General features: G+C 37.3%; 1 pseudogene; it reads left to right on the forward strand.

Moving 5' to 3' along the window:
• The window catches only part of LOC115843924 (NADH dehydrogenase [ubiquinone] 1 beta subcomplex subunit 2, mitochondrial pseudogene), a 59,270-nt pseudogene extending 37,735 nt beyond the window's left edge, over positions 1-21,535 (forward strand).
• Positions 21,536-22,697: the final 1,162 nt, after the last annotated feature.

Here is a 22,697-nt window from a genome sequence, read left to right on the forward strand (position 1 = left end):
GCCCTCCACACCCTTGTTGCTGTGCTCTCCCCGATGGCTCGGAAGATTTCCCCCTCCACCACCCGCAGTCTCTGCCCATGAAGAGGCTTCTAGTGTGTGCAAACCTTTCCTCCTTCACAGCTCCCTCTCACTGGTGCAGGTCCCGTCCCTATCCTTTTGTCTCTGTTTATTATTTTTTCTTTTGCCCTACCCAGGTACGTGAGGAGTTTCTTGCCTTCTGGGAGGTCTGAGGTCTTCTGCCAGCATTCAGTAGGTGTTCTGTAGGAGTTGTTCCACGTGTAGATGTATTTCTGGTGTATCTGTAGGGAGGAAGGTGATCTCCACATCTTACTCTTCTGCCATCTTCTCCTCGTCCCCTATAGGTGAAAAATTCTTAACAAAATATGGAATTTAGCAATAGTTTTTTAAAAAAATTACATACTGTGATTAAGTTTAATTTATTCCAAGGATGCAAGGCATATGATATTTGACAATTAATCAATGTAATCCACCATATAAACTTGCTAAAGAAGAAAAAACGTTCATATTAATTGATGCAGAAAAAGCATTTGACAAAATTTAACAATCACTCATGATAAAATCTCTCAGAAAATAAGAATAAATGGAAACTTCCTCATCTTAATAAACAGCATGTACAAGCTAACTATCACTATCATTTTACTTAATGGTAAAAGACTGAACAAAAGTAAGGGTGTCTACTCTCATCACTTTTATTCAACCTAATGCTTCAAGTTTTAGGCAGTGTAAGAAAGCAATACATGAAAATAAAAGGCCACCAGGTTGCAAAGGAATAAATAAAATTACTGCTATTGCAGTTGTCATGATTGTCTACATAAAAAATCTCAAGGAATCTGCCAAAAACTTCTAGAACTATTAAGTGATTTCAGTGACATTGCAGTTTACTAGCTCAACATAAAAATTAATTGTACATACATGCATACATATTAGCAATGAATACATGGAGACAAATGAAAATAAATTAAAAATAAAATAAAATAATAAAATTGTAAAATCACAAAATATGTAAGTATAAATTTAGGAAAGCAAGTGCAGGGCTTGTATGCTGACAACTGCAAAATGTTAATGAAATGAGTCAATGAGGATCTAAATAAAAGGAGATCCATACCATGATCATGAATTAGAAGACTTAGCACAACAAAGATGTCAGTTCTCCTCAAACAGATACACGAGGTAATGACAATTCCTTATCAAAATCCCTGTGAGACATTTTTGTAGATAGAGCCAAGATTATTCTAAAATTTATATTGAAAGGCAAAAGAACTAAAATTTCTAAAAGAATCTTGAAAAATAAAAACGAAGTGGAAAAATCAGTCTACCTGGTGTCAAGACTTCTTATATACATACAGTAACAAGACCAAGTGATATTGGCAGAAGCATAGCCACACAGATTAATACTTGATCCAAGTGGGCTTTAAAAGGTTGATACTTAATTTCCAAAAATTTGCACAATTTTTAGCTATCTTTCAGTTATTGATTTCTAGTTTAACTCCACTGTGATCTGAGTACATATTTTGTCTGACTTTTTTCTTTTAAATGTGTTATATGTGGTTTAGGGCCTGGATGGGGTGCATCTTAATGGATGTTTCATGTAAGCTTGTGAAGTATGTGTATTCTGCTGTTGTCATATAGAATATTTTACAAATGTCAGTCATATAATATTGATTTGTACTGCTGTTCAGGTTTCCTTATTTTATTACATAGGTGAAAAAGAAATACAATGGAGGAAAAAGAGCCTTTTCAACAAATGTAAATAAAGCAATGTGGCATCATAGGCAAAGAAAAATGAACCTCAACATAAACCTTACACGTTAGGTGAAATTTAATTAAATGTATCACAGACTTAAACATAAAATTTTAAACTATAAAAAACTTTAGAAAACAATATAGGAGAAAACTTTGACACCTATTTCTAAACAAAGAGATCTTTCATTTGACAGCAAAAGCACAATCCATAAAAGAAAAAATGATAAATCAGATCTCATCAAAATTAAATAGTTTCGTCTGTAGGAAACCCTTTTAAGAAAATGAAAAAATAAACTATATACCAAGATAAAATATTGGTAAACCACATACAAATCCTACAAACAACTAGAACCTAGAATCTATAGAATATATATATATATATATATATATATATATATATATATATATATATATACACACAAACTCAGCTTTAAAGAAATAAACAATTCAATTAGGAAAATGGGCAAAAAACATAAAGAGATATTGTATCACAGAAAGGCTATACAAATGGAAAATAAGCACAGGAAAATATATTCACATTCATTAGTCATCAGGAAAATACTAATTAAAACCACAATGGGTTATCACTACACAACTATCAGAATGCCTAAAATATAAAATAGGGACCACACCAAATATTAATGAGAATAAAAAGAAACTGCATCACTGACATATTGTTCATAGGAATGTAACGTGGTCCAATCACTTGAAAAACATTTGGGGGTTTCGTGGAAATGACTAAATATGCAACAACCAAAGACCCACCAAATTCACTGAGAAAATTCCCAGACAAATAAAGACTTATGTTTACGTAACAATCTGTACACAAATGCTTACAGAAGCTTCTTTTTATTATAATGCAAAATTGGAAACACCCCAGATGTCATTCATAAACTGTGATACATGCATACAATGATACAATACTTAGCAGTAAATATGAAAACACTATTGAAGCCCTCAACATGTATGGATCTCCAAAGAATTATTCTGAGAGAAAAAAGCCAAAGGTTGTATATTGTATGATTCCATTTAAATAGCATCTTGCAATGGGAAAATTATAGAAATGGAGATAAGGATTAATGAGGGAGCAGAGGCAGGAGGAAAGCAGGTGTGGCTGTTAAAGGGCAGGCAATGTATGGGATCCTTGTGAGGATTTAAATGTTCTGTATCATGAGTGTATCAATGTCAGTATCCTAGGTGCTATATTTAACTATAGTTTTTCAAGGTGTTATTATGAAGGAAATTGGGTAAAGGGCATACAAGATCTCTATATTATTTCAACTGTCCAATTTCAACAGTTATCCACAAATAAAAAGTTTAATAAAAGAAGTTCTCCACACCAGCCATCCCATCCACACAGTTCTATACTCTAGACAACGTCACACAGATTAAAGTGTATTTTCTTAATTTATATTATTTTCTTAGAGTTTAGTGGCATATCAGTTTATTACCATTTGGATAACAGTTTCTTGCATAGAACCCAAGCTTTGGGCCATTCTCTTATCACCAATAAGTCAACTGAGGCATGAAATTTGCCTTTTACCTAAATTAAATACCAAAATGCAAGACACATCTTAGTAAAACTATTTTGTTAGCAGAAAACTGGCTCCAGTAGTTAAAATGTTTAATATAAACCACATATTTCTATATAAATATTAATTAGGATGATCAGTACACTTTATCAAATATTTTTTGGTTGTCTGTTATTTGCCAGGCACTCATGATATAATGGTGGATAGCACATGCTCTGTGCCTTTGAGGTACTCACAATATTGTGGCACAGGAATTAAGTGTACAACATGGACTCTTCTATGAGACAAAAAGAACACAGGAGAAAGATGATCAACTTCCTGAGAGGGTCAGGGGAAGCTTTAGTAAAGAAGGATGATCGGAGTTGCCACTGTAAGAATGACTTAGAAATGTACTCTATCAACAGGGAGGGGAATTGAATTTTAGGAGGGATGAATGTCATATAGAAATTGACAAAGGCATGGGGCAGCAATTGGTGGTGGTGATGGTGGTGGCAGTGATTGTAATAGTGGTGAAGGTAATGCTCACCAGTGACAGTGGTGGTGCTGGATTTGGTGGTGGCCCTGTTGTTGGTAGATAGGAGTAGTAGTGGTGGTGATAGTATTGGTGGTTGTGGTGGTGGTTACTGGTGGTGGTGGTAGTTGATGGTTAGTATGGTGGGTTGTGGCAGTGGTGGTGGTATTGGTGATGGTGGTGATGATGGAGGTGGTGGGAGCAGTGATGATGATGATGATGGTGAAAATGATAGGTGTCCGTAGTAGCAGTGTCAGTGCTTGTAGATGCAATATTGTGGTTGGTGGCAATATTAGTGGTGGTGGCAATGTTGGTCATAGTGATAGTTTTGGCGGGGTTGTTGCTAGTGGTGGTGGAGAGAACAGTGCAGAATTGTGGTTGCTTTTGATGGTGGCCATGGTGATATTGGTGGGGTGGTTGTTGTGGTGGTAGTAGGAGGAGTGAGGATGCACATGAGCTGGGAAATAACTTAGGACCAGGTTAATATTCTTGCATAATATTACAGAATGGAGACTGTGGATAATCTGGAGGCTAAAGGGTAGGTTCTTAGGAAGTATCCCAAAAAGGGTAGAAGTGAAGGGAGGAAATAGCAAAGATCAACAATTTCAGACAATTTTAACAATATTTTCCATAAAAGCTGCTGTATTCCTGAAGACATCAAACTTTCAAAGCTTGCTTATGTCTGTTTTCATGTCTGCCCTTGACTCAGGATGTGACCTTTAGCAAATGATTTAAGCTCATTGCCTACATGTTCTCATTCACCAAATTAAAGCATCAGCCTCACTAATGATTCTCCTGGAAAGAATGACTACTATTTGAGAACTTTTGTGCTCAAAAGAGCTGGAAAAGCACACACTATCATTATCAGGATGAAATACAAAAGGGCTTCTCTAGTGGAAAATCACAGCTGACAGCAGCTGTGGGCTGAAGATCCCAAGGCTGCTGCAAAGGAGATGTACTGAGGGACTGTAAGCTGCAGGAAGAAAAGGGTAAAATTTGAAAATTCCTTATTATTTAGTGATTAAAAGTGAGAGAAAAAGAGAGCAAACAGGTTGAAGTGGTGTGATTATAAGGATCCTAGGAAGAACAGCAATCCAGAGTTACTTATTATTTAAGAGTTGCCTATTATTCAAAAATATAAAGAAGACTGGAGAAGAAAATAATTGAAAAGAGTGATGATCTTTAAAAATGGATCAAACTTTTTTCATATTGATTTTGAAATCTCCATTATTCATGAAATTGCCTGGAAAGTAGAATAGGTATATAGAGAAATTAGACTGCCCAATGGCACAGCACTAGTTGACGGTGGAACAGGGATTAGACTGAAGTATTAGCACATTGGAAAGACCACAAAGGTAGGTAGGCAGGGTTCTGAAGACACACTTCTGACTCCTTATTTTTCACTATCTTTCCCATTTCTTCACCAAGGAAACTCCACAGATTGCCTTTCCTCATGCACTGGGGGAAAAATATGAAGATGAACTCTCTCTAGGCAGGAGGATCCCCCACGCTTAGCCTGCTCCAGGAGACTGCTGTGATTATAGAGGGAAAGAAAGGCTAGAAACCTCAGAGACCCAAACAGAGGTGATTGGGGGAAGAAAGAGAAAGTGTAGATGAGCTGATGTCTTCATCACTAATTGCAGGGCAACCATAGATTGGTCTAAATATGAACTACTTTTCAAATCAGAGTGGCAATAAATAACTACTTATTTCTTTTCATCATTAGCTTTTTCCTCCACTTAACTTCAGAATGTTTTAGAATATCATACCTCCTTTGGTGAAGGCAATGATCAACAATATCTCCTACTTAATTTTTGATTCAACAAATTTAAATTTAAACTGTTCAATACAGTTCATTTAAAAATATTATTCAGCTAATCTCATTGGGTGACATCTGGAATAATGTTTAATAAACGTTACTTAAAATTAATGTTAGATGGTGTCATTTGGGTTAATATTCTTGCTTTTCGGTTCCTAAGTTGCTGGAATTTTTATCCAAACAATAAAGCCATTAATCTTTAGAACAAAACAAAACTAAAAGATAACCACTAGTAAAACAAGACAAGACAGGAATATGCCATTTTACAAAAGAGAAAGCAGAATTTCTCTAAAGGTCAATTTAACAAAAATAAGAGGAAAAAGTAAGGAGGAAAACAAACTAGAAATATTACAATTGGCAGCTATGAGATAAGTAAAAGGAATATATCTAAGCATATCAATTATAAAATAAAGCTCACTAATTGAATTGCCGTTATACAAACATAGAAACTTGTATTGGGATGCAATTTTTTACAAATGCAGTAAGAGAAAAACAAAGGAAAAAGATACAAGAAAATTTGTAAGACAGTGACATAGATTTATTGATGAAGAGAAGCAAAAAAGCAGTAGCTGTCAAATTATTATCAGATAATACGCTCAGGGCCAAGTGCCACCAAGAAGATATCAGCCATTGACCTTATTATCTGACAATGAAATTCAAAGCATCTAAATTACAAACAATTAGAGATATGATTTCTGGAAAGATAAAGTAAGTGTACTTATCCTTATATCTTTAACCAAATACAACTAAAAAACCTGGAGTCTATATAAAACAAACATAAGAATACTCTGAAAGGTAGAGAGAAGGACAACTGGCTAGGGACCTCAGGATGCAAAGAATGACAGGTGGTGGCAATGGAAGCTGAGTAGTAAACCTAGACTTCCATCCCATATGGCAGTAACAAGGAAGCAACTCCCTTCTTCCAAAGGAGCTGTGCCATGGGAGAACTGCTAAAACATAAGATTAAATAAGATCCGGGGCTTCCCTGGTGGCGCAGTGGTTGAGAGTCCACCTGCCAATGCAGGGGACACGGGTACGTGCCCCGGTCCGGGAAGATCCCACATGCTGCGGAGCAGCTGGGCCCGTGAGCCATGGCCGCTGAGCCTGCATGGCCGGAGCCTGTGCTCTGCAATGGGAGAGGCCACAACAGTGAGAGGCCCGCATACCACACACACAAAAAAAAAATCCAAAATCTTACAATATAATATCTAAAATGCCCAGATTATAAGCAAAAATCATTCATCATACCAATAAAGAGAAAGACCTCAAACTGAATCAACAGATGCCAACATTAAGAGGGCAGGGAAGTTAGAATTATCTGACAAAAATTGAAGTGGCCATCATAGAAAATGCTTTAACAAGCAATTGAGAACACAATTGAAACAAATTAAAAAATAGAAAGCCTCATAAATAAGAAAGAAAATCTCAGCAAATAGGAGATATGAAGAAAAAACAAATTCAGAATTGAAATGTACAGTAACAACTAAAACCTCAAAGGAGGAAGACACAGCAACAGAAAGGAGAAGACAAGAGAAACTTGGAGATATAATAACAGAAATTACTCAATCTGAACAACCATGTAAAAATAGCCTGGACAAAAATAAACAAAGCCTCTGGGACCTGTGAGGTTATAACAAAAAAAATATAATATTTATATCATTGGAATCCCAGAAAAAAAGGAAAAGGAGAGTAGGGCCAAAACGTATTTGCATAAATAATGGCCAAAAGAGTTCTAAATTTGACAAGTATAAACCTACATATTCAAGAACCTGAGTATACTTCAAACAATATAAACCCAAAGAAAATTCATACCATGGCACATCTTGGTAAAACTTCTGAAAAGTAAGGACAAAAAATTCTTGAAAGCAGCAAAAGATAAAGTAACTATTAACTGTAGGGAAAAAATCAACTAGAATGACAGCACATTTCTCATTAGAAACCATGGAGGCCAGAAATGGCACATTTTTCAAGAACTAAAAGAAAAACTACCAACCCAGATTTTTTTTTTTTTTTTTTTTTGCAGTACGCAGGGCTCTCACTGTTGTGGCCTCTCCCGCTGCGGAGCACAGGGTCCAGACGTGCAGGCTCAGCGGCCATGGCTCACGGGGCCCAGCTGCTCCGCGGCATGTGGGATCTTCCCGGGCCAGGGCACAAACCCATGTCCCCTGCATCGGCAGGCGGACTCTCAACCACTGAGCCACCAGGGAAGCCCAAACCAGATTTTTATATGCAGTAAAAATATCCTTTGGGAATGAAAGGGAAATCAAGACATCATCAGGTGAAAGGACATTAAGAGAATTTGTTATCATAAACCCTACCCTAAAAGAACGGCTAAAGAAAGATCTCTAAATAGAAAGGAAATGCTAAAAACAGGAATCTGAAAATATCAGGAAGGAAGAAAAGTAGGTAGAGTAAAAATAGTAGTAAATACAGTAGACTTTCTTTTTCTTCTTGAATTTTCCCCTTGAGTTTTATAAATTGTGTTAGACAGTTGAAGAAAAAATTGTAACATTGTCAGATGTGGTTATCAATGTATGTAGAGGAAATAGTTAACATGAGTATATTATAATGAGAGGCTTAAAGGGACACAAAGTTTCTACACTCTGGGCGGACTGGTAAAATGCCAACACCAATAGACTCTGACAAGTTATGCATATATAATATACCAATGTAGAGAAATTTATTTTTTTCAAGAAATTTGCAAGGGGATACACTCAAACCACTTAATACCACTATATTCCAACCAAAATGAAAATTTTAAACTGTTTAAGTAAACTGCAATATAAAAAAAGCAAAACAAAAACATTAAGAACAAACAGAAAACAAAAAATGAAATGGTACAGGTATGCCCTAAAATAGCAATGATAACATTAAAGGTAAATGGTCCAAATACAGAAGTTAAAAGACAGAGACTGGTAAGAAGAACAAAAGTATAACCAATTCATATGCTGTCTACAGGAAACTCACTTTAAAATATAGTGGTATTCATAGGTTGAAAGCAAAAGTATGGAAAAAGATACCATGCAAACATCAATCAAATAAAAGTAGGAGGGACTATACTAATATATAAATTAGACTTCAGAGCAAAAAATAAAATAAAATAAAATGTACGTAGAGGGACGTTACCTAATGACAAAGATCAATACACCAAAGAGACATAGCAAACATAAAAGTGTAGTCATCAAACGACAAATCTGAAAACTGTGCAAAGCAAAAACTGAGAAACAAAAGGAGAAACAGGCAAATCCACAGTTACAGTTGGAGACTTTAGCACCTCTCTCTCAACAATTGGTAGACCAGTTTGACAGAAAATCAGCAAGTAAATAAGAGAACTCAATAACTAAGAGAACTCAATCAAAACTAACTAATCAGCATTTATAGAACATGACACCCAAAAAGAGCTGTGTCTTTTCAGTAACAGATAATAAATACAGACTACAGTTACCCTTGAAGAACACAGGTTTGAATTGAGGAGGTCCACTTATACGCAGATTTTTTTCAATAAATACTATAGCACTTCACACTCTGGTTAGTTGAATCCATGGATGCAGAACCCTGGATACAGTAAGTCCCCTACATACAAACCTTCAAGTTGTGAACTTTCAAAGATGTGAACGTGTCTTCACACGTCCAATCATGTAAGTTAGTTCACGAGTCTGGGGTATATTATCACATGCGTGCATCCTCTACAAGTGGTTGTGCTTTTGTGTACTTTACTGTACAGTACTGTATAGAGTACAGTAGTACATTATCTTTATTTCAAGCCCAGGATGTCCAGAAGCAAGTGTAACAGCAGTGGTGATGTAGCTGATACTGCCAAAAAGCTCCAGCTGTTGTACTGTACTACTGTAATTTTCAAGGTACTGTACTGTAAGGTTTAAAATATTTTCTTTATTTTTTGTGTTTGTTATGTATTACTGTTGCAAAAAGTATTATAAACTTATTACAGTACAGTACTATATAGCCGATTGTGTTAGTCGGGTACCTAGGCTAACATTGTTGGACTTACGAACAAATTGGACTTGCAAACATGCTCTCAGAATGGAAGTCATTCATATGTAGGGGACTTACTGTACAGAGGGCCAACCGTAAAGTTATATGCAGAGCTTCAACTGCACAGGGAGTTGACACCCCTAACCCCCACATTGTTCAAGGGCCAACTATATATCCTTGGCCATAAAACAAACCTCAACAAATCAAAAAAAATTGAAATCATGCAGAGTTTTCTGACCACAGATCTAGAAATCAATAATACAACAATAACAGAAGAATTTCCAAATAATTAGGAACTAAGAAACACACTTCTAGATAATCCATTATTCATGAGATGTCCCAAGGGAAATTAAAATTACACGGAACTGGATGAAAACAAAAAGAAAACATACAAAAATTGGGGGAGTATAGCTAAAGCAGTGTTAAGAGGGAAATTTATTGTACTTAATGTTTACTTTTTTTAATGTGCAAGTGTCTTGCACAGTGTCTTGATCAAATGGCCAGGCCATTAACTGTAGCCCATGAGGTTCACAGTCCACCTCTGCCATGCCACACTAAATGGCCATAACTGCAGCAATTCCTGTTAAGGCTTCAGGATGAAGTCTAAGAGAGGTGAACATAGACAATTCCCATAATAAATTCAGTAGTGGGGACTATAAAAATAGAGTTTTATAGACACCCAAAAGAACCTACTCATAATCAGGCTTGGGCAAGTGTTCTGGTGTTGGTGGCCTCAGACACCAAACCAGAGAGCTATTTTCCCCTCATCTTGGTGGCAGGGGTTGCGTGTTACCTGTGCACCAGCATCTAAAGGGCCCAAGCAATGTGATTTCGCTTCCTCTTCATGGACTTCTAACGTTGGCATAGGACCTCTGATCTCTCCTAGGGACAGAGGGACATTGGTTTAACCAACTGCTAGTACTGTTTATTTCTGAACAATTGAGGGGTCTGAACAAATGAAAGTGAGTCCCTCCAATCTGTCCCCAGGCCCAGAGGAAGATGCGGGCTACCAAAGTGCAAACCTCTCTCAGGTTTGGTCACAAGATTTCTGGGGTGGAGTGAAGGAGTGGCGAGCCAGGTAGAGCACCAGGCTGGGGTAGACAGCTGTTTCCCGGCCAGGACTACCAGGGATGGCACAGGATAGGCTAATTCCAGCAGAGCCCAGGCTTTTCCACTCAGGAGGTTATTGCAGCTGCTCTGTTTTCCTGGCAGCAGCGGCAATAGCCTTACTAACTTTAGCAGGATTACCTCTGAAAGGAGTCTAATTAAGCCTCTAAAGTCTCTTCAGGGGAACTGGGCAAAGTGATCTCGAAGGGGTCTACATTCTTTTATCCCTTCTGAAATTTCAACAACTTGCTGTATTGCAGGGCATTTATCAGTGTCCGAGAACTGCTTAGAGTTACTCAAATCGTGAGAGCTCTCCACTGTCTCTGTTCCCACAGTCAGATTGCTCCAAATAGTGCTGGGAAAGTGCTTCCCTACCTTCTCTGAACTCCTCTGTTGTGTCTCTAGGCTAACCCACCAGGGGAACTCAGCCAGAGAACTGCAGGCTAAAGAGAAGGACCAAAAGTCACCCCCTCGGAACCAAATGACTTGTATAAACAATTCCTTAGCATACTTCAAGAATGTGCTGTGGCTCTGCTAGCACTCCCTAAGACTCACTGGCATGGCTAGCAAAGTGCCCCATGGGATACTCTAGCACTTTCCAAGATCCATTGTCAGAGCATCCTGTAGGACTCATACTCTTGCAAATGACTTATTGGCATCCCTCTAGAATACCCAATGTTCTCTGCTAGCCCCTTCCAAAGATGCCTTATGGTATCTTCAAGCTTTTTGCTCTTCCATAACAATATTGTGTTTAATTGACTACCCTGCTTGATATGCCAGTTTATCAAGGGCTCAGCTGAGCTAGAGAGAGCTGAGGGGCCAGGTGTAGGAGCAGCCAATAAGACAACCACCAAAATGAAAAGAATAGTCAAGTCTTTAATCATGCACTGCAATAGTATAAGCAGAAGGCTGAACTGGAGAAAGCACTGGCTATTTCCTGTTACATTTCCCCAATGGGATGGTATCTGGTAGGTCTATGGATATGATAGGTCTATAGATTGTCTCACTGCCAAAGAAGCCCTAAACAAAAGGCTCCCACATTTCATAGATCCAAGGGCCTGGGGAAGACTGAGAGAGAAGACTTGGGGAAGACATTGGCTGAAGGCCCCAGATCAAGAGGCCTCTGAATGGAGGTGCCTGGGCTAGGAATGCAGCTATGAGTAAGAGGATGGCCCTAAGTCCTGACTACAACTCCCTTCAGAGGCTGCACTGCACTGGCAGTGCACCAACTCTATGTGGGGAGAGCAGGTAAAGCTTTTTTAATTGCCTGTTATTGGGCCTGGAAAATTATACATAAATGTTAGTAACAAGGAACTGTACTCCTTAGACATTGGAAAGAAGAGCAATATAAACCAAAAACAAGGAGAAGGAAAGGAATGATAAAGATAAGAGCAGATCGATTAAAATTAAAAGAGGCAAACGACAGAGATGTCAATGAATTAAAGTGTTGGTTCTTTGAAAGGATCAATAAAATTGACAAAGTGCTAGCAAGAGTGACAACGAATAAAGAGAAAAGACACAAATCACCAATATCAGGAATGAAACACAGGACCTCTACAGATCCCGCAGACTTGAAAATGATAATAATAGAATACTATGAACAACTCTAAACATAAATTTGAAAAATTAGATAAAATGGACCAATTCCTTAAAATCTACCTCAAACTATCACAACTCACCCAATATGAAATGAATAATTTGAATGGCCCCATAGCTATCAAGAAAATTGAATTTATAATGAAATAATTTTTCTGGAAAAAAAATCTTGATCCATGTGTTTTATAAGGCAAAGTATACCAAACATTTAAACAATGAACACTAATTTTACATGAATTCTTCCAGAAAATAGAATAAGAGGTATCATTTCCCAACTTATTCTATGAAGCCAGTAGTACACTGGTAGAAAAACCAGGCACAGTACAAAAAAGGAAAAAGAAAAAATACACACAATATTTCTCTTGAACTTACGTGCAAAAAATCCTCAACAAAATATTAGAAAACTGAATCCAACAATGTATAAACAATATAACACACCATGACCAAGTGTGCTTTATTCCAGGGATACAAAGCTGGTTCAGCATTCCAAAATCAAACAGTGCAATTCAACCATGTCAACAGGTTAAAGAGAAACCATGTGATCTTATCAATTGATGCACAGGAGTACTTTACAAAATCTACCATCCATTTATGATTTTCAAAACTCTTAGCAAACTAGAAATAGAGAGGAGTATCTTCAATGTAATGAAGACCATCTAGAAAAGAACTATAACTTACATCATATTTAATGATGAAAGACTGAATGTTCTATCCTCCTCAAGTTGAGAACAAGGCAAGGATCTCGTTTATTAACACTGTTGTTCAACATAATACTGGGAGTTCCAGTCAGCACAATAAGACAGGAAAAAAAAATACACACAGTTTAGAAAGGAAAAAAAACTTCCTATTTGTGGATGACATGACATGACAATGATTCTACAAACAAAGAAAAACTCCTGGAACTAATCAATGAGTTTGGCAAGTTTGTAAACACAAGATCAAGATGTAAAAATCGACTGTATTTTTTTATGCTCACAATTAACAGATTTAAACTGAAATTAAAAATAAAATACAACTTACAACTGGTCAAAAAAAGAAATATTTAGGTGTAAATCTATCAAAACATATGCAGAACTTGTATCCTGAAAAGTATAAAATGCTGATGAAATAAATCAAACAGGATCAAAATAAATAAAGAGATATCTGTGTTCATACCAAATAAATGGACTTCATCAGAATTAAAACTTTTGTGGAATCTAGAAAAATGGTACAGTTGAACCGTTTTGCAAGGGAGAAATAGAGACACAAGTGTAGAGAGCAAATGTATGGACACCAAGGGAGAAAAGCAGGAGGGGGGATGGTGGGATGAACTACGAGATTGGGAATGACATATATACATTAATTTGTATAAAATAGATAACTAATAAGAACCTGCTGTGTAAAAACAAAATAAAATTCAAATCAGCTGTAAAAAAAAATAAAACTTTTCCTCTGCAAACACCCCTCCTAAGAAAATGAAAAGACAAGTTACAGACTATGTGAAAACATTTGCAAACCACATTTTTGGTGAAAGACTCAGATCTAAAATATATGAAAAAACTCACCATTAAAGAAACAACCAATCCAATTTAAAAATAAGAAAAAATATATAGAGACATTTCAGATGACATATTCAGATGACAAATAAGTACATGGAAATATGTTCAACATCACTAGTCATTAGAGAAATGGAAATTAAGATCACACTGACATAACAATATACATCTACTAGAGCAGTTACAAAAATTGGGGCAATAACAAATACGGCGAGGCTGCAAAGAAATTGTATTTCTCACGTATTACAATGTGAAATGTTACAGCAACTCTGGAAAAGAGTTTGTAGTTTGACCAAAAAAAACCCAAAAACTAAACTAAACATACTATTCACTCCTGGGCATTTATCTTAGAGACACAAAAATCTACACATATTTACTAAAGATTCTGACTCTATGTTTATTGTTTGTCTGATGACAGCTTTCAAATCCTACTTCTCCCCCTCACCTTCTGTCCCTCATCTGGCTAAACTGGTAAGGAAACTTGAGTGCTTCCTCCTTTGTTCCTGGTGGGAAGTTCAGAACCTGTGAGTGTGGTAAAGGAGCACCCAAGAACACAAGACTAAAGACTGAAGACTAAAAATAAAATAACTAAGACACACCAGAAATTAATAAAAAACAAACAAGCATAATTTAATAAAGTCAAAAATGACTAATAGAAAAATAATATTATTTGATTAATAAGGCCAAAATCTGGTTCTGTGAAACCAATAAAATGAAACTGGCAAATGTAATCCAATAAAAATTGAGAAGAAAGAAAAATTTTAAACTTGGAATTGAATAAAGGGTCAAAGAACATAAATAGAGGCAATAAAATATAGAAAAGCATAAAACACTATGTTTAGTTTATATATAAATTTGAAAACTGACACAGAATTGCTGCTCTCCTTAGAAAAAATAAATGATTAAAACTAACTCAAAGAAAAATAGAAAACTCGAAGAGACTGATTGAACTTTGTAAACATGGTAAAGATAGTTACGTCTATTAGTGCAATTTAGCAAATTAAAGAGAGAAAAACACACCATCATATGATAGGTGAAAAATATCTACCAAAATTCAACCTGCATTTGTTGTTGAACAACAAACTCAAAACTACAGGTAAACCAAGAATAGAAGGAAATATCCTTAATCTGATAAGCACTTTCTCCAAGAAATCTAAGGAAACATCATAATTAGTGACAAAATACGAAGGCATCCACATGAGACAGTTTTAAGATAAGGATGGCCTCAGTCACTGCTATTAGTCACGATTGTACTGAAAGTTCTCGCTTTGTATTAAATCAAAACAACCAACCAAACAAGATTTAATATTAGAAAGGAAAAATCACAACTGTCATTTTTTGGCAGACAGTAAGGTAGTTTACCTTGAAAATTTAAGATATTTAATTGAAAAATTAATTGAATTAATATGAATTCAATTAAATAAGTTAAATACAAATTAATAAAAACTAATAAAGAAATTCCCTATGTAATCGGGAACCAATAATAAAATTCCCTAGGGAAAAAAAAATCACCATTCACACCAGCAAAAAGAAAAACAAGCTATGTGCAAAACAAACCTCAAAAATATATCAAAATAATCCAAAAAATGTGAAAGAGAAAAAATACCTGAACAAATAGAAAGGCATACTATGCTTTTGACTGGGAAAGCTCTGTATTGTAAAGATATTGGTTCTTTTCCACTTAATCTACACATTCAAAAAGTCCCAATCAGACTTTTAGTTCCAAATAGTAGACTGTGCCCACACATTTATAGCCTCTTCCTCTCAAGATTTCATTTAAATGATAGTAAGGCAACAAGAAGATGCAAGAAGCCAACACTGGCAGAAGAGAGAATTTAACTAAGTTCAAGAAGATAGAAGATAGAGTGTTCACAGACAAATTTTGAGTTCAGAAGCTGCAGGGTGGACGCTTGGGAAAGTTACAGAACCACTGGAAGGTGCCAAGCTGCCCTTCTCAACCCTGAAGGGTCTTGCATTTGAAGGCTGTATGTATAATAAAGGGTTGGAGGGATTGGTTGTTGGGAAAGTTGAGAATTAAGTTCTGTATAGTGGATTCCTACAACCATGCCATCACCCACAAACAATGTAGACACACAGGAATCTCAGTAGCCAGACCTGTTTTCTCCAGGTAGAGAGGTGTGAAGTTATAAAGAATCTGAACAAACTAAAAGAGAACCTGAGTGCCTGATGTGGTCATTAGAAGGCCTGAGAGAAGCATGCATATTATGGCCTTGCCCTCTCCTCCACCCAGTAAGTCAAGCTGGGACCCAACCTGCTCATTTCAAAGCAAAAGTCTCCAGTGGACAATCCCTACCCATGTGCACAGGCTCCCAACCAGGCTTATTACTGCTTCTTTCTTAGATACGAAATTAAACATGACACCCAGGGAAACCAGACATTTAAAGAAAGTGCACTGATAAACCCCAAGGACTAGAACTGTGGCTGCACATAGAAGATGTTCAATGAATATTTGCTGAATGAATAACTGGCCAAGGGAAAAGTAACAAAAATTGACAGTGGAACAACAGACAATGGGGGAAAAGGAAGATACATTAACATATAATGTCAAAGAATTATATTCTTTCCATAAAAGAGCAACAGGCTACTTAAAAGAAGAGGAACAGAAAGGCAGGCAGGAAGGAATGAAGGAAAGAAGGACAGAAAGAGGCAGACAGAAGGAGGGAGTGAAGGAAGGAAGGAGGAAGCTCTTAGAATTAAAAAAAATGTAATGTCTCACTCCTCCTCCCCCCAAAATTGAAAGTTGAAAGAAAATACAATAAATAAATGTTCAACAAATGACGAGGAGATAGAATACATAAGAAAAGGTCAATTTTTGAAGATACACAGTGAGTACATAGTCCATTTCTTCTGGCAGAGTTCTGGAGTTGTGGGGCAGTATACCCAGCAACATGGCCCTACCCAACTCTGAAGAGTGCACATGCACATGAACACACAGCACACATGCACTCACACACACACATGCATGCACACACATGTACCTGCACACCAATGCACATGCATGTGTGTATGCACACACAGATGAACATACTGACATACAGCTGCATTGCTAACAACCCCCCCCCCCCGCCAGATGGTTGTTTTCATCTGTCCCCATTATTGGGCACCAGATCTCCACTGCTGGTGTGATTTTATTTTATTTTTATTTTTTTTAACATCTTTATTGGAGTATAATTGCTTTACAATGGTGTGGTAGTTTCTGCTTTATAACAAAGTGAATCAGTTATACATATACATATGTTCCCATATCTCTTCCCTCTTGCGTCTCACTCCCTCCCACCCTCCCTATCCCACCCCTCTAGGTGGTCACAAAGCACTGAGCTGATCTCCCTGTTCTATGCGGCTGCTTCCTACTAGCTATCTATTCTACGTTTGGTAGTGTATATATGTCCATGCCACTCTCTCACTTTGTCACAGCCTACCCTTCCCCCTCCCCACATCCTCAAGTCCATTCTCTAGTAGGTCTGCGTCTCCATTCCTAGGTTCTTCATGATCTTTTTTTTTTTTTCTTAGATTCCATATACATGTGTTAGCATATGGTATTTGTTTTTCTCTTTCTGACTTACTTCACTCTGTATGACAGACTCTAGGTCTATCCACCTCATTACAAATAGCTCAATTTCGTTTCTTTTTACGGTTGAGTAATAGTCCATTGTATATAGGTGCCACATCTTCTTTATCCATTCATCCGATGATGGACACTTAGGTTGCTTCCATCTGGTTATTATAAATAGAGCTGCAATGAACATTTTGGTACATGCCTCTTTTTGAATTATGGTTTTCTCAGGATATAGGCCCAGTAGTGGGATTGCTGGGTCATATGGTAGTTCTATTTGTAGCTTTTTAAGGAACCTCCATACTGTTCTCCATAGTGGCTGTATCAATTTACATTCCCACCAGCAGTGCAAGAGTGTTCCCTTTTCTCCACACCCTCTCCAGCATGCTGGTGTGATTTTAAATCCCGTCTGACAAGGTCACCAAGTGATCTGGAGGGACGGATGGGGCAGCAGCACGTGCACCCTGATTTGGGGATGGAGTTAGTATGAGTGTCCAGCCACCTGTTCTTGCTTCACGTGGTTCCCACTGTGACACAAATGCTCTGCCACTGATTTAGAAATAGACTTGATTTCTGCAGCCACTGTTTAGCTAAATTTAAATGGATCTTCTGATCGAACCTGAGATAGAACATTCCTAATGTACCTCCACCCCCCCTTTAAGCCCCTTTACATTTTGGCCAAGCCCAGGATCTCCCAACCTGGCCAAAGGGGCAGCTGCTCATGTTTCTGGATATCCATGTGAAACAAACTAACCTTGATATTTTGGCCATCCTTAGAAGTTAGTTTGAAATAAATTATAAAGCTACATATGAAAAGTTCCATAAAGTAAAACCATAAAGTTCTGGATGAAGACATAAGAAAATGTCTTCCTGGTCTTGAAGTAGGCAAAAATTTCTTAGAAAAGATACAAATAGCATTAACCAAAAAAGAAGAAAAAATAAAATTGACGTCATCAAAATTTAACATTTTGCATGTCAAATACATCATTAAAAAAATTAAAAAAAGGCATAGACTGAGAAAAATATTTGCAATAAATACATCTAATAAAACTTCTATTCAGAATATACAAAAATGTACAAAAATCAATAAAAACACAACTGAGTTCAAAAATTAACAAAAGCCTTGAACAGACACTTCACAAAGAAAATATTCATAAGGCCAGTAAACCTATGATTAGGTGTTCATCTCCATTAATTAACCAGAGAAATGCAAAAAAGAAGTCCACTATGATATATCACTACCTGCTCACTAGGATGACCAGAATGAAACATACAGATAATCCAAATGCTGAGAATAAGTCAAAAGGACCTGTAATACACTGCTTTTGGGATTGTAAAATGTGCAACAATTTGGGAAACTGGCAGTTTCCAATAAAGTTTAACTGATTCTTACCCTGTGTCCCAGCAATTCCACTTCTAGGTGTATACCTATATTAGTTTTCTAGAACTGTCATAACAAAGTACACAAATTGGATGGCAGAACAACATCTAACAACAATGGAAAGGTATTGTTTCACTGTGCTGGATGCTAGAAGTCAGATATCAAGATATCTGCAGGACCATACTCCCTCTGAAGGCACTGTGGAAGGATCTGCTCCAGGCCTCTGTCCTAGCTTTTGGTAGTTCCTTGGCTCATGGGAGTACTCCAGTCTTATCGTGGCATTCTTCCTGTGTGCGTACCTGTATCTAAAATCCCCCCTTATTATAAGGACACCGGCCATATGAGATTAGGGACCACCCTACTCCAATATGACCTCATCTAAACTAATTGCATCTGCAGTGACCCTATTTCCAAATAAGATCTCGTTCTGAGATACTGAGGGTTAGGAATTCAACAATATGAATTTGTGGAAGCACAATTCAAGCTATAACAATACCCAATAGAAATGAATGCAGATGTCCACTGAAAGCCACATACAATTATGTAAACAGCAGTTTAATTCATAATGGTCGAAAATGAAAATCAATCAAATGCCCAACAAAGACAAAATGGATCAACAAAATGCCATATATTTACAAAATGGCATACCAAGTGACAATTAAAACATAACAAAATGATTGCTGCACTCAACAGTATGAATGACTCTCAGAAACATTATATAGAACAAAATAAGCCAGTGCATACACACTGATTCCTTTTGCGTAAAGTATTTATAAACTATAAACTTTTATATCAACAAACACGAGGTGATGGAAGCTGGGAAGAGACGACATGGAGGTGAGGGTGGGGGAGTGAGGGTTGACAGGGGAAGGGCATGAGGGAAACTTCAAGGGAAACAAAATGTTCTGTGTCTTCATTTGGGAACAGCTCACTCAGGAGTACAGGCAAAATTAACAAGATGTGCTTGAAATGTGTGTATTTTACTCCGCATATTATATCTAGGTATGTGCTAATGTTACAGCCTCTGAACAAACAGAGTCTAGTGGCTGGATAACTGCATCATCTCACAAGGGCCTACCTTTACTTGATACTTCTGTGTAGTATACTTCATGAGCAAAACTGGGAGAGAGGGTGGAGAAGGAGATGGAGAGGATGGAAGAAGAAATTTAAAAGAGAGATACAGAGTATTGTTTCTGAACAATAGAAACAATAGACGCATTGACACACAAAAGATAGTCCACTCCCTGGAGTGGGAGGCAAGGAAGAAGAGAGCCAGGTTACAACAATCAGTTTTCCAGGAAAGCAAGTTTTGGGGCTTTGGGCTGAGTCAAGACCATCTGCAGTATTTACAGAAGAGTGAAATAATTGACCTTAATATTGATGGTGCTTGAATTTCCAATCTTCTGTTCTTCCTGTTTGAGAAAACAAGAGTAGGGCTATATGTATTTTTAAAGAGTGTGTTTGTGCTACACATAGAGGTATTTTTCATAAGGAATTAAATGGAAAAAATAATCACATACCTAGAGAAACTTACTGCTTGAGATGTGCATGTGCTTTTCTACATGCGTAATGCACAGCTGCACTCTGAAGTGAGGGGTTATGGGGTCCAGTAAGTCAGGCCAGTTCATCCATCACTCAGGAGAAGATGCAATCTCAGGCCCCTATCCCCTGGGAGACAAAGGGGTTTAGAAACCATCTGATTTTAAGTGGGATTTCTTTCTGCACTGGCTTTGAGGGATGCTGCTTAGCCCAGGTGGCCCTGATTGAGAAGGAGACTGATCTACGTCACTACCCAGACCAGGTTCAGCAGTTGTGATGTTGGAGGGTTCTCTGTCCCTCAAAGCCCAAGCCACCCACCCATAGGTCATAGTTAAGCTGCCTGGAGGTAGTGTCCTTTTGTCCTGACTGTGCTTGTTCTTCTCTTTGCCTCTCCTCACCCTCAGACCCATTCTCCACCCCTCTCTGACTGATCTGCATTTCCAGAGGCTGACACAGAGACTTCAACACCTGGGCTCCTTATCCTTGCCAGCTGGTTCCAGATGTATTCAGCCATGGGAAGTGTTAGCAGGAGACTGGACAGCAGCAGGTGAAAGAACTCAAGTACCCTTCCTTCTCCCTCCCTGCCTGCGTACTGCATCTTAGGCAATACCCTGTAATTCTTGACTATGGCTCCAGGAGGCCTGCCCTTCATTTGTTCGGCTTTCACTGGGCTCTGATAACATCTTTCATTCCTTGCTTCCCTTCTACCTGAGACTGGTGATGCTTTTTCTCTTTTGCACAGTTCTGTGAAAGCAATATCCGCTATTTATTTCCTTAACTTATATTTTCATTAAGACCTTTTTATTTGGACCTTCTGGGTTGAATTACATTGTCTGTGGAATTCTGATACAGAGCTGACCCTTTAATATATCAGTCTGGTTTTCATGCTGTGGCCAACACAATTCCTTCACAGTGTATGACTGCAGCACCCTGACTCTGCTGACAGTGTCTGTGTGAACAGACATCCTATGACAGCCCCACAGTGACACCAGCCTATGGAAGAGCTGAGACGTACCCGGAGTTCTGGGTAGCCCTGGACCCACTAAGCCATCCTCTCATGCCTTAGTAAAATTATGCTAATAGCAACCCAGTTCTTTTCCCACTTCTCTAGCTACCTGGTGCTTCTGTTCTTGATAATATTTTTCTTCTTCCAGCTTGAAGATAAGTCAATCATCTGCAGCTGAAAGCAGAAATACAATGGAAATTGAGTTGTTCTAATTTCACTTTTATTTCAACTAATATTATATGTTCAGTCTCCATAAAAACATTTTTTTGGCCTCTTCACTTGTTCAGTGTCTGTCCTCCCTCATTGGAGGGTAGACTCCACATGACAAAGATTATGTTTATTTCATTATCTACTATATGTCCAGGGCCTAGAATGGCAATGCATAGAATATAGTAAACCCTCAATAAATATCTGTTGAATAAATAGATGAATAGATATTGTATATAATGCTGCTGTGAACATTGGAGTGCATGTATCTTTTTGAATTAGTGTTTTTGTTTTCTTCCAATATATACCTAGGGGTGAACTGCTGGATAATATGGTAGTTCTGTTTTTGTTTGAGGAACCTTCATATTTTTCCATAGTGACTACACCAATTTACATTCCCACCAACTGTGCACAAGTATTCCCTTATCTCTACATCTTTGCCAGTGTTTATTTGTGATCCTTTTTGTGACAGCCATTCTTACAGGTGTGAGATGGCATCTCATTGTAGTTTTGATTTGCGTTTCTCTGATGATTAGTGATGTTGAGCATCTTTTCATGTGTCTGCTAGCCATCTATGTGTCCTTTCTGGAAAAATGTCTATTCAGTTCTCCTGCCCATTTTTTAATTGGGTTGTTTGTTTTTATGATATTGAGTTGTATGAGGTATTTACATATTTTGTATATTAACCCCTTATCAGTATATATTGTATATACACAATAAAATATTTCTCAGCCATAAAAAAAATGAAATTCTGCCATTTTCAACAATGTGGATGGACCTAGAGAGTATGATGCTTAGTGAAATAAGTCAGACAGAGACAAATACTCTATGTTATCACTTATATGTGGAACCTAAAACAAAACAAATGAATGTATGTAACAAAACAGAAAGTGACTCATAGATATAGAGAACAAACTGGTGGTTACCAGTGAGGAGAGGGAAGAGGAGTGGGGCAAGATAGGGGAAGAGGATTCAGAAATACTAACTAATATGTACAAAATATATAAGCAACAAGGATATATTGTAAGCACAGGGAAACATAGCTATTATTTTGAAATAAATTTAAATGGAATATAATCTACAAAAATATTGAATCACTATGTTGCAACCTGAAACTAATATAATATTGTAAA

Source organism: Globicephala melas, chromosome 7 (assembly GCF_963455315.2).
Source record: "Globicephala melas chromosome 7, mGloMel1.2, whole genome shotgun sequence".
Classification (NCBI taxonomy): domain Eukaryota; kingdom Metazoa; phylum Chordata; class Mammalia; order Artiodactyla; family Delphinidae; genus Globicephala; species Globicephala melas.